Below are 14567 nucleotides of genomic sequence, written 5' to 3' on the forward strand. Positions count from 1 at the left end.
CTGGTTTTTGCCATTTATATTCAGGATTTCTTTAGAACTAAGTTCAGGCTAAATGTCTTATTGGGGAGTTTAGTACAAATCAATGCACAGGAAGGAAATCTCTGATTTGACCTTTGTGGTCCCAATATCTAGTTCTACTAATGATACTTAAAATGGTATTAATAGTTGTATATCAGCCAGAACAAGAGGAGGGATCTGTCTAATTCTCCACTCTGTAGCTTGGTCCACACCTGGGATTCATGGTGGTCATTACACTTATTAAAAGGGATATTGACAAAACATGTGTAGGCTAGTGTGAGCAATCAAAACTTTTTCCTTGAAGTACAACTAATGCAGGTTGTTTCAGAAGAGGTACAAGCATCTCTTGTGAGATCCAAGAAAAGGCTGGCGCATTTCATCCAAAGTTGAGTTCATTCCCCATCCAGTTAGGTCAAGTTAGAACGAGGGTCCCCAACCAGGTAGGTCAAGTTACAATGAGAGTCACAAGCCTGGGTCCTAGGGTAAACGTTTAATTCTGACATCAGAGTTTCTGTTTGAAGAAAGTAGCATTGAAAATTTTCTTTTTTAAAAAATTCAGTTAAATAAATATATTAATTTAGTATGGAGAGGTTTTGGATGGTTAAGCAAGATATACCACTAATACCAATTAAGACACAGAATATTTAAAGCAATGTCCAAGAACGATTTTCCAAAACACAAGCTCTTAGCTCTTCAAAGTAGAGTTTTTTTTTCCTCCACTCTGTAATGTCTTACATGGGGATAATGTAAAGGAAAAAGGAGACTCCTTGGTTTTACTGTGAGATGAAACAGAGCTAGGAGTTGGCCAGGCAGACATATTCTCTGTGATTTGCATGTTATCAGGAAGCCTCTGGCTTGATGAAATTCTTCATTAGAAACTCCAATTTGATACATTTCAGACGTCACAATTTTCACTAATAAAGAGATTGAAGAAATGTTCTCTGAGTGGATCACTCATTCACATAACAAATATTTGCTAAAAGCCTGCTAGCTAGGGTGAAAGCTAGGCATTGGTGAAAACTACACTTCTTTGTATCTTTTTAGGACTTAGGTATCTTTTATGTTGGCTGACTTTTATGTGGAGTATCAACCCTGTGTGAGGTGCTATGGAAGGTGGGGATAGCAGGAGAAGCAATGTAGGATAATGGCTGAGAACACAGACTCCAGAGCCAACTGCGTGGGTCTCAGCTGCACCTTCACTAAATCTTTCTGGGACCTTGGGAATGTTCCATAAACTCCCTGCGACTCAGTTTATTCACCTCTAAAATGGGGATAATGGGACCCCCGACAGAAGACTAAGAATTAAACGAGTCAATGTGTGTGAAGCTCAGACAGAGAGCACATGAGAGTGTAATTTAAGTGTCTGTTGTTATTTTGCTGAAGCAATTGAAGATACTGTGCTACCCCTTTTATTTTATATTTGTGAAGTCACACTACATGACCTTCACAAGTGTCCTTCGATCCTCATAACAACTGTGTGATCTGTAGCAAGTAGGTACGTGTTATTATCCTCATTTTAGAGTTGAAGTGGTGAAATGAAGATTGGGTAAATGGCTTGCCCAAGGCCGCACGGAACCCAAGACCTTGATCCCCACTACAACGCCCTTCCCACCCAGCCTACACCTTTTGGAACAGAGGCCATATGACCATATGACAAGCCAGTTCAGCCTGGGCAGGTATCGGCTGTGAGTCAAAGGAACTGGATTCACACTTCTCATTCCAGAATGGAGTTGTGGACCAACACACTCCCTTCAGCTTTATGAAGCAGTTTGCTCCAAAATATGAGATTTTCCACTTTGTCAGTCAACAAACTGGGAGCTGGGGTGTCTGCTTGGCAGAACCATTTCTAGAATAATTCTTCTATTTAACTGGGGATCTTTGAGCAAAGCAAGAGAAACCAACAGAAACAGCAGAATTGTTGTTGCCATGCTCATCACTTTGTACCTCTATGTAGCGCACTCAGCAATGTCTCTCCTGTGAAAATTATTTTGGATGTAACAAGGCTACAACCCAGGGTTCTGCTACAGAGACATGAGAAGATTCAAGAGGTCCACTGGAAGTCCGTAAGAATAGCTGAGGAGTCTCCAGTCAAAGAAAAGTAAAGCAAAAAAGGGAGTGTAAAACAAGATAGGATTCACAAATGAAAGGGGGTTTGGATAACCTTACACCTCAAAGATGGGAGAGGGCTCCTGCAGCTGAGGGAACAGAGCTGACTTGGATGAAGAGGAAGTCAATGATGACTCACTCATTCCTGAGCCAAGAGGCAATGCCTTCTAAGACTTAGAGGGTGCAGTGGAATTCTGAAAATCCCAGGGGACAGAAAACAAATCAGGTGCTTCAATATCTCTCATGGCATTAAGAAATGCCACAGGCGAGTGGTTTTTCAGACCTATAGTGTCCAGAATTTAGTATTTTGGAGATTTCCAGAGTACTTACTGTTGGATCCTTTAACCTAACCATGTGTGCTGGTTAATTTTATGTTATCAACATGGCTGGGCCTTGGTACCCAGTTGTTTGGTCAAACACCGCTTTAGATGTTACTGTGATGGCGTTTTTTAAAGATGAGATTAACATTTCAATCAGCAGACTCAATAAAGCCAATTACCCTCTATAATGTGGGTGGACCTTGTCTATTCAGACAAAGGCCTTAAGAGCAAAACCTGAGGTCTCCCAAAAAATAAGTAATTCTGTCTCAAGACTGTACCCTAGAAATTTCACCTGAGTTTCCTATCTACTGTCCTGCTCTGCAGATTTCAGACTTAAGGCAGCAACACGAACTCTTACCTGAATACCCAGCCTGGAGATTTTAGCCCTGCCAGCCTCCATAATCGTGTGAGCTAATTCCTTAAAATAAATCTCCTTCTCTCTCTATTGATATGTCTGTATATCTATATCTGTGTCTGCCTCTATTGCTATCTCTCTATCTATATCTGTATCTATATCTATATCTATATCTGTCTTAGTCTGCTTGGACTGTCATAACAAAACACTATAGATTGGGTGGCTTAAACAACAGAAATTTATCTTCTCATATTTCTGGAGGCTGAAAATCTGAGATCAGGTTGCCAGCACAGTTGGGTTCTGATGAGGCCTCTCTTCCTGGTTTACAGACAGCCGCCTTCTTGCTGTGTCCTTACATGGTGAAGAGATAGAGACCAAGCTCTTTGTTGTCTCTTCTTATAAAGGCATTAATGCTATTGTGGGGGACCCACCCTTATGACCTCAGCTAATTCTAACAACCTTGCAAAGGCCCACCTTAGAGCTTCAATATATAAATTTTGGGGGTCACACAATTCAGTCCATAGCTATATACACAGACAGACACACACAGACACACAAGCACACACACATACACAGACAACATCCATACACACACAGACATACACATACAGACACACAAGCACACACACATACACATACAGACAACATCCATACACACACAGACATACACATACACACACACAAGCATGCACACATACACACACAGACAACATCCATGCACACACAGACATACACATACACACACATACATACGCACACAGACATACACACAAAGACACACAAGCACACACACATACACACACAGACAACATCCATGCACACACAGACATACACATACACACACATAGATACACACACAAACATAAATACACACAGACACGTATACACACAAGCACACATAGATACACACACACACCCACCCACACACACACACACAGTGGGAAAGGGAGAGAAAACTTACCACCCTGCAAAGTCCGTGAAACTCATTTCCCTGAAGGGATCCCCAAAAGTTTGCCTGGTAACGGGGTTTCCCTGGAACAAAAACAGCTCAGCACTGGGGGTGGGAGTTGGGGTCCTTGAGCTCAGACATCCTTAGGGTGACTCCATTGTGTCTTCTCGTTTTTAAAGTGCCAGCCACCATCAGACAGAACAACAGCTTTTCTAGAACAGAGAAACATTCCTACGTTAAATATTTACATCAATTGTAAGATGCGTCTGAATTTCAAAAATCTTAAAATAGGAAGCAATGTGTATTTTTGAACTGGAAAATTATAGTAGTTAGCAATAGTTCAATCTTAATGTATTTTATTGAGTGTCAGTTTCCATGTGGAGCAGGGCTAAGTGTAACTGTTCTAAGCCTTAGCCTCCTCCCCTGTGAACTGGGGACAACAGTGGAATGAGGGGTAAATGCTCAGTGTTTAGTGTGGGGCCTGGCCTCCTGCAGGAACCATTCGACATGGGCTTCTTTATTATGGTTCTTAGCACGAGACTGCCACCAAGCCAGGTAGATGCATCGCGGAGAAGCAAAATCCCTGAGCCCAAGGACAGGTCAGTGGGGACAAACTTGGAAACCCAATTAATTCTAAGTGCTGAGCAAAAGTTAGAATCTAGCGAGCACACAGGTGAGGCAGGTGACAGTCATCCTGGAGGGTCCAGGAGAGGCTTTTCTGGGGAGAACCCAGGACCTGGTCAGAAAGGACAAGAAGGAATTGGGCAGGTGACAAGGTGGGGGAAGAGCTTTTCTGGTACAATCAAAGGTGGGACTTGGGCAAGCGAGAGGAGCTGTGTGGGTGGAGAGTGGGGGACAGAGAGGAAGGCAGAGCCCCATGGCAGATGGCCTGGGTGCTAGACTAGAGAGCTAGAGTGCTTCCATGGGGCCCTGAACTGGGACTGAGCATGTGGAACAGAAACCAGTGCCCAGTTCAGGGCCCAGAGCTCACTGCAGGCTGAACAAACCTAGTGTGGGCCTAGTGTGGGGCCTAGAGGCAAGGGCCTCTCCAGCACAGGGTACACTACCCTCACCCAAGCCCACCTGAAGTTTCCACCATGAGTCTGTAACTCAGCTCTGAGGGCTGTGAAGAGGCAGGGCCAGCTGCTGCGTCTCCCCATGGCTTTGCCCACAAAGATGGGTGTGTCCAGGACCAGCCACACAGCAAGGGAGGGCCAGCTAATATGTGTGGAATGCCTGTCATTTTCCAGGCTCTGTGTTGAATGAGTTCAGTTTCTATTCAAGTGGGATGGTCTTCCCTTCACTTGTTCCTTCATTCATCAACAAATGGTGGTATTTATGTAATACTTGCTTTGTACCAGGTGCCTGATCCAAGAGGAAAATAGTCAACAGAAAATGAGACAGACAAGGGCCTTGTTCTCATGGGGCTTATATTCCAGTGGAGAAGACAGACAGTGATTTCCAAAGCAAGTATCATAAAGAAAATAAAGCCCAGGGATAGGAGAGCAATTGCTGTTTGCTGGTACAACCTCCAGTAGGTTGGTCAGGGAAGGCCACTCTGAGATGCAAACTGAGCTGAGAACTGAATGAGTAGCAGCCAGCTATGCAGACCTATAGGGAGAGCATTCCAGAAAAAGAGAAGAGCAAATGCAAAGGCTTGCAGGTTGGCATGAGCTTGCAATGCCAGAAGGACAGAAGAGAGCCAGGAGACAGTGGCAAACACGGAGCTCTCAGAGGTGATCCGATCATACACGACCTTTTAGCTGGCAAGAGATTAGAATGTTCTTTGACTTGCAGGGGAGTGATGATAGTCATGTTGACAGCTGCGCCCATGCCAGGCAGAATTCCAGTTACTTTATAAAGGCTGTGTCTTATCCCGACACCAACCCTGCAAAGTAGATGCCATTATCCTCATTTTGTTGACAAGGATACTAAAGTGCAGAGAGGGAAATTACCTTGTCAGGGTGAATCAGAACTAATCAGTGGTGGGACCAGGGTAAAAATGCTGTTCAGCCCTCTCTATACCCCAAGTTTTATCAAAATGTTCTCAATAGCTGTAAAGAGGAACTGGGCCCAGGGCCACCATTTCAGTGCTTGGTGAGAACGTATCGATCCTCAGGACTTAGAGAGTTGGACCTCCCATCAATCTTGAGCTTAGTTGTGGTTTGGGACCCTAGCCGGGAGCAAATTTGCACCATGTAATGCTGGCCACTGGAGACTAGGAGACCACGAGATTGCCCTTCACGTCTGACGTGGAACAAGGACCAAGCAGCTATCTTTTCTTCTCTTGAGTTGAATTTGAACTTGCAATGGGAGGGTGTAGGGTTAAGGAGAGAAAATGGGGAGGGGGTGGCTGTAAGGTGAGCAGGGGAGGAGAAAGAGCAGGAAAGAAAGAGAAAGGAACAGAACCCAAGAGTCAGGCTGCTGTCAGCCTTCGAAACCCCTTTGCTTCTCTGATTGATACTTTTCAATTATTCCTTCCCATTTCACTGACATTTGAAATGCTATTTTTTTTTCCTAGCGATAACTTCAAATGCTTAAGTTCCCACAGCCCTGGTAGCCCTGTTTAGCTGTAGTGGTAAATTGCTTCCTTGTACAACATAATGGCATTGACAGCCTTTTGCTAGGGAAATGAGTTCTCCAGTGGGACATGCGGATGATAAGACGTCCGGTTTTGAAATTGTATTTCTCTGTATCAGAATTAAATCTGGACTTTATATTTCTGGTCTGCCATGCTCAGGAGCTGGCCCCTATACAGTACACCCCAAGACTGACAAGCAATGCTTACATACGGACTCTTTCGCTTAAATTGGATCTGTGCTTTTATGGTCTCTCCTATTATTAGCTATTAAAATCTCTCAAACTGCAAGCCCCTCAACACCCCTTCTTTCTTCTCCTTCTTCATCGTCGTTTTTTTTCTCTTTTTAAATAGTGATAGGGTTTTCCAAACCTGAAACTCAGACAACTGCAGAGTGGGGGAGAAGAGAATTTCTCATCTTTGCGGCAATAATTCCCATCCGGAGGCTGAAAGGTGCAAAATTAACGCAAACTTAGTAAAACGCAGTATTGATTTTCTGTGATTCATAGGGGGATCTGCTTTTCATTACAAAAGGGGGCCGGGGCTGAGCATATAATACTGGGAGGCTGAAAAGCTTTTGTGCAAATGACTCTTCGTGGATGGAAAGAGGGGGGTCCTCTTCAGACACCGTCTGTAAATCCAACCCTCTCTTTCGATTCCTCTTGCCTTGTCACTTGCCTGTTGATCCCCGTTTCCCCCCAGAGCAGGAATAGTTTAAAACCAAAGCTAAGTGCCCCCCTGCACCCCCAGCCCCTATCTTTTTCCTCTGCAGCCGTTCTTGATGGCATTCCATTGTGTTCACTTGGTTAATGCTCTTATTAACATACCATAACCTGGCTGAATAAAGGAAGTGGCCTGCAGGGTATCAGCACATGTAATTTCATTTTAACCCGAGCATTAATTTATTTCTTAAAATAATAAAAAAGCACAAAATAATCAGCTGTGTCCGGGTAAGGATTTTTCTCTCTGCTTGTATTCTATTAAGATCCAAGGGCTTTCTCTTGATCCCTTGATCCCTTGTTTCAAAGTTATTCAGGTTCCTCACCGCCTCTTCTTCCTGGAAGATTTCATTATTGGCATTTGAGTGAGGGAGATCCTGAGAAATCTAAATATCCTCCGTGAATTTGGTTTAATATTGCCAAGGTACTATCGTGGGATAGCGTGGAGATTCTCCTGGAATCCTGGAAATGGCTGTCAAGGTTAAGGAGCTGGAACCACGGGTGCCGGTGCTCAGCCCTGACCTTGAACCAGCTCCCATGCAGGTGGCAGGGGCCAGCACAGGATTGGGGATGCCCCCTTTGCCCTGGTCCTTAGTGCCAAGTGCCTGTGGAAGAGGGCTTCCCCCTACTTCAGATGTGTGTTCCCTTCCACGGAATGTGGAGGAGAGGCTGCAGTTCGACCAGAATGTAACTCTATAGCTTGTGTTTCCTAAATGTCATTAATAATCAGCAACGTTGAATACAGAAGGGCAAGTTAAATCCTGTCATTGAAACAGCAAACAGCTTTAGTCAAATGTATTGGCAAAGGATTAAAAATGCATCAAGCATGTATTTGTCTTCTCTATGGGAAGCTCTTATTAATAGTCTGAAGAGTGGAAAGCTTTGCCCTTATACAATCAGCACTGTAGTCGTTTCTTTAAAAATATGTTTTAATGTGTGAAATTGCAGGATGCCAACGTTACCATTAAAACCCCTCTCCAGTTCCAATAATTTCTCCACTTACATTCCTTCCCCCTTTCCCCCTCCTCTTTTTTTTTTTTTTTTTTTAATTCTACTTCTTTCAAAGCATATTTGAAAGTGGTCAGAGCAGGCTTGCAGGGCTACCATGAAGGCAAATGCACAGCCTGCCTTTTGTCCACCAGCTGTAGCCACGGAGCAGAGTGGTCCCATTGCATGTCGTGGGCACTGTTCACGGATCAAGGAAACTTTCCTTCAGAGGAATTTAGACTCAATGTGATGTTTGTGGCATAAAGAGCGAGATCTAGTCTCAACTCTGTTTTGCCATTATTTAGGCACCTACTGCATACCAGGAAGTATATATGTGACAATTCAATTTACTTCTCACAACCCTGGTGTTGATGTAGTTGGAGAGAAAAGACAGCATGTTCAAGGTCAAGAGCTAGTGTGGGTTGGTCAGAACCTAACACAGGTCCACCAGATGTGTCCATTGCTTCCCTTCCCTCCCTGCCTCCCTTCCTGTTTTGGCTCTCTCTAGTTATTCAAAAGACATTTTCTGAGCACCTGCTCTGTTCCAGGGTCCAAGGTGAGTGAAAAGTGGCCTCTGCCTTTAGAGACTCAACTCCTTTTCCATGGACCCCCATGGAAACACAACCCCAGGAGCCCTATGGCCATTGATCTTCACCTTCTATCTGTACAAAAGAGGAAGGAGGCCTTGGGTCATCCCCACAGTTTTTTCTAGAAATGCATTCTCCAAGGCTATGAGCTCTGGAAAAATAGGAAGTGTGTGGAAAAATCCCCTCTCTCTCTTGTCTTTACTGAATCTCTACCAATTCCCAGGGCAATGGGTAACAGCCACAACACTTCAGCAATCCTCCTCTTGGCTCCTTCTGCCTTGTGTTTTAGATTCAATGCTCATGTGCCATATTGTCAACACGCCTGCTCATGGACTATTACTGTCACACGCACACATACACTCATGGAAAAAAAAAATCAATGCAATTTGAATTTCTCTTCCCCAGACGGGTCTTTGGTAAATTGTTGTGGAGAGCTATTGATCTCTTATTGCGATGTGATTTTTAAACAGCATTAAAGTAAACATAGTCTTATTGTGTTCGTTTTACTGGATAACACTTATCTAGACAAAAGGAGGCACGAAGCTGCCGGAGCTACTCAGCTCTACCTCTAGGAAAGATACAGCGAATCACCTCCAATAAAACAAAGCAAAACAAAAAGCTCGCCATGCTGAACGGAATGGGAAAACTGCTCTCTTGTCACTAATTTTGATTGAATTGAGTCGGCAATCTCTGAATTGGTTCACTGATACAACAATAGGAAACATTTAACTGTTTCTTGCACCTTTAAACATAAATAGTAGGTTTTTAAGCAGTCAGTAGGCGATGTGTGATCAAGGTTCAGACAGACGCAGATAACTGATCACCCGCTCAGATCCCGGACTTGATGGAAGTGAGATATTGTCCAGAAGAGCACTCTCAGCAGCTGCTGGGTGAGCAAGGACTTGGCCCTTGTCCACCGGGAGAGATCAAGGCTTAGGGTTAGTGATATGAATGAGCATGCTGGCTGACACTTACTGAGGACTCTGTGCACCAGGCTGTGCTCTAAGTGCTGTATATGCATCATCTCATTAAATCCTCATGACATCACCACCCTGTTGCTGCTTTTATGACCCTATGCTTTACAGATGGCAGGACTCAGCAGTTGCCAGACCTGGTTAAAAACCAGTCTTCAGTCTGAAGAGCACTGGACTGGAGTCAGGAAACTGTGGTTCTGGCTGTGGTTCTGCTAATAGACCTGTCTCCAATTCCCAGTTGCTGCTTACCAAAATCTGTGTCAGTTAGGGATCTCCAGGGAAACAGAACCAATACAATGCATCTCTCTCTCTCTCTCTCTCGCTCTCTCTCTTTCTCTCTTTCTCTTTCTCTCTCTCTCTCTCCGTCTGTATCTCTATAACTATATGGAAAAAGTTGAGAGACTGAGATTTAAGGAATTGGCTCATGTGATAATGGGAGCTGGTGAGTCCAAAATCTGCAGGGCTGGAGTCTCATGGAAAAACTGATGTTACCATTCAAGTTCAAAGAACATCTGTTGGCTGAATTTCCACTTCCTCGGAAAATTTTTTTCTCTAAGGCCTTCAACTAATTTGATGAGGCCCACCATATTATGGAGGAGAATCTGCTTTATTCAAAGTCTACTGGTTTAAATGTCAATTGCATCTAAAAATACCTTCATAGCAATATCTAGACTAGTATTTGACGATATATCTGAGTACCATGGCCCAGCCACGTTGGCATATAAAATTAACCATCACAAGTTAACCTCTTGTGAACTTGGTGCCCACACATATGTTCTTCAGCCATTCTTAATCTCTGAATAAAAACATTAATGATGTCAGACGTGCGCCTAACATAATACAAATATACTATGTACCATAGAAAAATACACTAACCCTTTTGTCAGAAGATGATGCAAAGTCCTTAGGTGATGTCACTCTTCTTGCTATCCTGTAACTTAAATACTATGGTGTAAAGTGAAAAATACTCTGCTAGAAGTTTGGGCAAGTTGCTAATTTTCCTGAACTTTGGTGTCCTCCTTCATAAGGTGGGGAAAGTAGTCCCAGCCACACTCTCTGGTGGTGACAATTGAATGACCTGATGCTTCTAAGATGTCCCACACTCAGTGAAGGCAGGCTGCCTTCTGCTTCCTTTCTGAATCATTGGTTCCACTAACCACGTGTTGGCAAGCCTTTTCTTTACAGGACTAGAGAGAACATTTATTATGGTATCTGTCCCCATTGTTCCACTGTATTCTTGTAGCATGAAAGCAGTCATTGACAGTATATACACAAGTGGGTGCAGCTGTCTTCCAATAAGACTATATTTCTGGCCACTGAAATTCGAAATTCTTTTTTTTTTGGAGTTGGAGTCTCACTCTACCACCCAGGCTGGAGTACAGCGGCGCTATCTTGGTTCACTGCAATCTCCACCTTCTGAGTTCAAGTGATTCTCCTGCCTCAGCCTCCCGAGTAGCTGGGATTACAGGTGCATGACACCATGTCTGGCTAATTTTTATATTTTTAGTAGAGATGGAGTTTCACCATGTTGGCCAAGCTCGTCTTGAACTCCTGACCTCAGGTGATCTGCCCACCTCAGTCTCCCAAAGTGCTGGGATTACAAGTGTGAGCCGCCACACCTGGCCTGAAATTTGAATTTCATATAATTTTAATGAGTCATGAAATGCTATTGTACTTTTGATTTTTTTCAAGCATTTAAAAATGTAAAACCATTCTCAGATGGAGGGCTATACAAAAGCAGGTGGCAGGCTGGATGAGGCCTCAGGCCAGAGTTTGCCAAGCCCTGCACTAGACTGTAAGCCTCCGGAGGGCAGAAACCATGTGTACTTTGCTCTTCCCAAAATCTCCAGCATATTTCCTGTGCAGAGCAGATAGGCACAAACATCAGTGTGCAATGGCTTGACTGTGCCCCTCAAAAGTTCATGTGTTGGAAACATGGTCTCTAGCACAGCAACGTTGAGAGGTGGTTGGATCATGAGGACTCTGCCCTCATAAATAAATGAATTCATGGGTTAATTTGTTATCCTGGGGGTGGGTTAGTTATCACCAGAGTGGGGCTGCTAAAAAAGCCAGTTTGGGGGCCGGGCGCGGTGGCTCACGCCTGTAATCCCAACACTTTGGGAGGCCGAGGCGGGCGGATCAGGAGGTCAGGAGATGGAGACCATCCTGGCTAACACGGTGAAACCTCGTCTCTACTAAAAATACAAAATATTAGCCGGGCATGGTGGCGGGCACCTGTAGTCCCAGCTACTCAGGAGGCTGAAGCAGGAGAATGGCGTGGACCCAGGAGGCGGAGCTTGCAGTGAGCCGAGATCGCACCACTGCACTCCAGCCTGGGCGACAGAGCGAGACTCCATCTCAAAAAAAAAAAAAAAAAAAAAGCCAGTTTGGCTGTCTCTTGTGAGGCCCCTGGCCATGTGACACCCTGCATCATCTTGGGACTCTGCAGAGAGACCCCACCACCAAGAAGGTCCTCACTAGATGTGACCCCATCAGCCTTGAACTTCCCAGCCTCCAGAACTGTAAGAAATATATTTGTTTTCTTTATAAATTACCCAGTGTCAGAGATTCAGTTGTAGCAAGAGAAAACAAACTAAGACACTGTGGAATAACCAAAGTCTGTATAACGAAGGTTAAACTCCTTGATCTGGAAGGAGATTGACACCACAAAGGGCTGTGCCACTGTAAGGTCTTAATATTGTCTATTTCATCGTGTTAGTCCTCACTTGTTCCTTAAGGGGAAACCAGAATTCATGGTGATGACTATCGTTAAATGGCCAATAAAAGGGGGAAAAATCAACTTTCTGAAATCCTTTTTGCTGAGTTTTTCGTTTATCTGTTTATTAATTTATTAACAACAAATTTTACCCCCACTAACACTACCCCTTTGCCTACTCATAAAGGCAAAACTTTGTTTTTCCCGGTTCCCTGGGGAGCCTTCAGTTCATAGGGTGGCCTAAGGAGAGATCAGTGAAGCTACGCATTGTAGTCTATTAAAGCACAGCTGTTCATCAATTAGGACGGAGAAAATAGTCCTGCTGTTTTAGAGTGGCGTGATGCGCCTCGTATTGCCGGAGCAGGCACAATGAGATGGGACCGGGTCGCCCATTTTCCTTCATTCATCGCCCGTAGATGCTTGTCGGGAGGGCAGCCAGGTTTCTGTTCCTGCTTCTCATCCACAGGCCTACTCCATCCAGCCTCAACCACAGCCACAGGGAACTGGCTGTCCTGTTTTAGTACTCAAGCTGATCTGTACCCCAGAGGCTGATGGGAGACCCAGGCCACAGTAGGTCCCTCCGTAAACTAGACTTGAATAGTATAGTGTCCTTGGTTTGACCTGAATAAAGCTTCCACTGAAACCCATTGTGTTCCATGCATCCACCCCTTGCAAATCCCTTTAGTTGCAAAGAAGTTGGCTGTCATTGCCCTGTGGATTCAGAAAGCCTAAGTCTTGATGACAATTTCAATCCCAAAGAAATCTTTAACTCCACTCCCATTTCCTACAATAATGAGAGAGAACACCAGAGAGACTAGCAAACATCATCAGATGAACAGTTCACATTCTCTTGGTTCAAGTCCAAGGTTTTTTTCTACTATATTTAGAATGATATTTTCCATGGTAGTGTGTGAGTTGGCCCCTGCCTAACTCTCTAGTATCATCTTAAACCAGGGTACCCCAGGGCCTTTGCATGGCCTCTTTTGCCTCTTTTGGTCTTTGCTTACATGTCACCTTCCCAGAGGAATCTTCCAAGTTTATGCCATCTAAAGTCATTCTCCCCCTTACAATCTATCACACCGATCTGTTCATTTCTGCAATTTATAATTTGTTTGTTCCTTCCTTTATCCCAACACCCTCTATTTTTATGTAAGCTCCCAGCACAAAGTAGAAATTCAATAAATTCTTGTTGACCAGATATTGAAATTTGTGGCTGAAGAAAGAATATTCCAGATAGGCTGAAGAAAGAATATTCCAGACTGCTCTGGACTAGGGCTGAGAACCCTGGGATTCAGGTTTAATGTATGGTCACTGTGGTCTGGGGCCAATCCCCTGGTCTTTGAGCATCAGTCTCTACAGCTCAAAACAAGGACAGTGCTAGAAACTTTCTCCTAGAAGAGTTGGGAGAATTAAATGCTATAAAGAATATGAAAAGTGATGTGTGAATTGTAAGTCACACCTCACATCTGAGTCACTGGGGACAATGTCAGCTTCCAGAGGGCAGGGACAGCGAGTGGCTCAGCTTTGTCACTGTGGCATCTGGCAGAAGCCCTGCTCCCTCTCCAAGGCGATTGTTGGGTAAAAGCACAGTGTGGGGCAGTCTGAGCCAACACTAAGGTACTGCAAAGGAAGGACTCACCTGCTGAAACAGAGCCTGTCTGGCTTCCCTGGTCTAATGGTCTGAAATGTGCCCCTCTCCAAAATCCCTGTGTTGGAGTCCTAACCTCCAGTACCTCCGAATGTGACTGTATTTGCAGATAAAATCTCTTAAAGAGGTAATTGAGGTTAAATGAGGTCACTGGGGTGGACCCTAATCCAATACGACTGTTGTCCTTATTCAAAGAAGGAATGTGGACACAGATGCACACACAGGAGGGCTGTGTGAAGATATAGGGAGAAGGCGGCCGTCCACGAGCCAAGAAGAGAGGCCTTAGGAGAAACCACCCCGGCAACACCCTGATCACGGACTTCCAGCCTCCAGAACTGTATAAAAATACATTTGTTATTTAAGTTCTCCAGCCTGGGGTACTTTGTTATGGTAACCCTAGCAAACTAACGCACCTGGACAGCCCCTTTATAGCAGTTAACAGCTCCTGTTTGCAGAGGCCTGAGCTCAGTCAGGGTAGCATGAGAAGTGCTTCATAGAGAAGATCTCCAGGTGTCCCTCAGCAACCCAGCAAGGCGGGCCTCATTCCCCGAGGTGTGACCGACAGAGGATGAGGGTGAAACAGTCTTCCCAGGAGCACACCTGCAAGGGA

This window comes from Pongo pygmaeus, chromosome 15 (genome assembly GCF_028885625.2).
Source record: "Pongo pygmaeus isolate AG05252 chromosome 15, NHGRI_mPonPyg2-v2.0_pri, whole genome shotgun sequence".
Taxonomy (NCBI): domain Eukaryota; kingdom Metazoa; phylum Chordata; class Mammalia; order Primates; family Hominidae; genus Pongo; species Pongo pygmaeus.